Genomic DNA, 3,559 nt, shown 5'->3' with positions numbered 1-3,559 from the left:
CTGCCATGGGATCCGTGTGTGCAGGTGAGCCCCTGGGCGGGGGCACACAGAATTGTTCCCTTGGGGGGTCAGCCAGGTCTGGAGGGCTCACGTCCCCAAGCAGGAGGCAGTGGACCAGGTGGCGTCTTCTCTGAGGGGTGGCAGGGGTGTAGGGTTTCACAGATTTGGAACCAACCGAGTCCTTATGAGCCCTGGGCAGCCCCAGTAAAGTCCCCACAGCTGCCACTTGGCCATACTGTGTGCCGGGCACTGTGCTCCGTGCGTGATCACCTCGGATTGCCTCAGTCCTCACAGAAACACCGAGGAGGACTCGTCCTCACCCACACTTCATACTGTGACAGGAAGATGGGCAGGACCATGTGTTTGCCTGTGTATTTACTTCCTGGGCTGCTGTAACCAAGACCACAAACTTGTGGCTTAAAACAACGTGAATGCATTATCCTGCAGCTCTGGACGCCAGAAGTCCACAATGGGCTACAATCAAGGAATCGCAGGCTCTCGGGGGGGGGGGGGGGGGGTCTGTTGTCCTGCCCTGCCTGGTTTCCAGACGCTTCCCGCTTCCATCTGGAAGGCTGGCTGAGTCTCTCTCCCCCGCGTCACTCTGACTTGGCTTTGTCTTTCACACCCAGGGACCCTCTCGGTGCTCAGGCCCACCTGGATAACCCAGGATGAGCTCCCTAAGGCCAGCGGATTGGAACAAAGCCTTAATTCTGCTTTGCCGGGTAATAGTGTATTTACGCCCTCACCTTCCTCTCTGAAATCAATACAAATATATTTAAACACACACACACACCCCACAATGAGATGCCACTGCCCGGGGATTGGGGCTCAGACATGTTCCGGGGCCATTACTCTGGGGAGTTGAGAGGCCCGAGGAGAGGAGGGGGTTTGATTTCAGAGAGGAAGGTAGAGGGGATGAGAGTTCGAAACATCAGTGATGAGAATCATTGATCAGCGAGGAGTGTGGGTTGAGCAGGTGTTGGCAGAGCCATAGGGTGTGAGCACTCCTCCCTTGAGGATGCAGTTCTAGGTGGGCGTGGCATGGGGTGGGGTGGGGTGCTGGGGGGCAGGGGGCCGGAACACATATCGGGCCCAGGGTCATAGTGCTATGGAGAAAGATATGCCTGGAGGGGCGATGGCGTTGCGGGGAGGGGCAAAGGGGAACAGGGGCTGCAGGCCTCACTAAGAAGGCGCCAGTGGAGCCAAGACTGAAAGGAGGAGAAGGGAGGCGTCACAAAGCAGCCGGGAAAAGAGTGAAATCCCAACCCTCCGTGGGCCTTCACTAGCCCGTCCTGTCTGGTCCTTGAGCTTTTTCTCTCCTTCCCTTCCCTTCCCTTCCCTCCCCTCCCCTCCCCTCCCCTCCCCTCCCCTCCCCTCCCCTCCCCTCCCCTCCCCTCCCCTCCCCTCCCCTCCCCTCCCCTCCCCTCCCCTCCCCTTTCCTTCCTTCCTTCCTTCCTTCCTTCCTTCCTTCCTTCCTTCCTTCCTTCCTTCCTTCCTTCCTTCCTTCCTTCCTTCCTTCCTTCCTTCCTTTCTTTCTTGTATTTTTATTGATGTCAGAGAGGAAGGAAGAGGAAGAGAGAGAGAAACATCAATGATGAGAATCATGGGTCGGCTGCCTCCTGCACGCACCTCACGGGGATCAGCCCACAACCCTGGGCCTGTGCCCTGACCGGGAATCGAACCGTGAGCTCCTGGTTCCTGGGTTGATGCTCCACCACGGGGCCACGCCGGCCGGGCCTTGGGCTTTATTTCTCACGTCTCCCTCTCTCGACTGACTTGCAGTCCCCCATCTGAACTGGCTCCCTCTGGCTTTGGTGCCCCTGTTGATGCCGATTTTCACTGTTTCTGCTCTTCCCAGCGTCGGCCCAGGCTTGGTTTTGGATCGCCATGGTGCCACCTCTGACCCTCGGAGCTGGGTACCAACTGGCTTCAGTACCACATGTCCCACCTGAGAGCCCTGGTTCTCAACCCGAGATTCTGGGGCTCTCACTGGCCAGAGGTCCACGCTTGGCCCGGGCGGCTGTGGGCAGGGGGACGGAGGTCAGACGGTGGCTCACTGGGCTGCGCCTTCCGGGCTGTGAACAGGATGGCTTCTCTCAGAAGTGGGGCTTAGACCTGACCCAGCCATACCCACTCCACGGTAGCCTATTGCTCCGACGGGCTCCTGGCTGTCCAATAGAGGACAGCGCCCACGGGGACCTCGGGGTCAGACCAGCCTGTAGTTGAGTCTTAGCTCTGCCACATAGGAGTTGTATCGCCTTGAACAAGTTACCTAATGCCTTTGAACTTTAATTTATTCATCTGAAAATAGTACCCATCTCATGGGATTGTTGTGGGATTAAACGAGGAAATGTCAAGTGCACCTTGTAGGCAGTCAATAAATGAGAGCATTAAAAACCATCAGTTCTCTGTCTTAGCATCTCTAAGAGCTGCGTGGACCCGAAGGCTAAGCTCGTCCCATTCCAGGGGCATCTGACGGGTTGTTGTGAGGTGAAGCGCACTCCGAGGAGGAGAAGCTGGGTTTGTGGAGGTCCCGCACTCCTGGTTGATTGGTGGGGATCACTCAGCCCCCCTGTGCCACAGCCCAGGGGTCTCCCTACTGTAAGAATGTGGCCCTGATCTGCAGGCGTCGTACCCTGGCTCTGGCCCCACCTGGCCGCTGGGGCTCGTTATTATCTGCAGTTTCCTTGTCTGAACAGAGGAGACAGTCCCAGCACCTCTCCAAAGGGCCCAGAGAAACCCTCAGATACACCGTTTGGCACAATCCCGGAGATGGAGGAACAAACAAGGAGCAAAGAAGTGGCAGGTGATGGAGAGACAGGCAGTGGCTCTTCAGTGAAAGCCCAGAGCCCTGGGGTCCTACGCCCCGTTTCTAGTGGTTACACCCCAGTTGGGGGTCCTGATGCCCCTCCCCACCCACGTGAGTGCAGGCTCACCCCCCCCCCCACGCCGAGAGAGAGAGAGAGAGAGAGAGAGAGAGAGAGAGAGAGAGAGAGAGAGAGAGGAAATGCTGAGCGCTGGACCGGCAGACGTTTCCACTTTATTGTCTGTAAACTCCTCTTTGGTAAACAAGAAGACAAGAAGCCCAGAGAGAGAAGGAGCATGCTGAGTGGAGAAGACAAGGAACGGTGGTGCCTCCACAAACAGGAACTCTGAGAAGACAGCTACACCATTAGCAAGTGGCGGACGGAACTGGGACGTGTGGGACGGGCGGTGGCCCGGGGGAGAGGCACAGGGGAGCAGGAGGGAAGGGTCCACCCAGCTGGACACAGAAGCCTAAACTACACAGCAAATGAGCTCATGCATCACAGCGAAGAGAACGGGGGAGCCCCCCACCGCGCCCTGCCCACCTCCCTGCTTGGACGGTCCCCACTGCAGGCAGAGCCGTGTGCCCGGGCAGGAGGCCTGTCAGCTGCCCATCCTCCTCTCTCCTCTCCTCTCCTGCTCTGCAGGTGGCAGGGGCGTGGGGAGGGGCACCCCAGATCTCGGGGTCTGGGGAGGAGTGTCAGGGCAGCGGGGGCGGGGTTTGGGGAGGAGGAGAGGCCGCCTCCGTCTCCCC

This window comes from Cnephaeus nilssonii (assembly GCF_951640355.1).
Source record: "Cnephaeus nilssonii genome assembly, chromosome: 20".
Lineage (NCBI taxonomy): Eukaryota > Metazoa > Chordata > Mammalia > Chiroptera > Vespertilionidae > Cnephaeus > Cnephaeus nilssonii.
Note: the sequence above shows the minus strand (reverse complement) of the source record.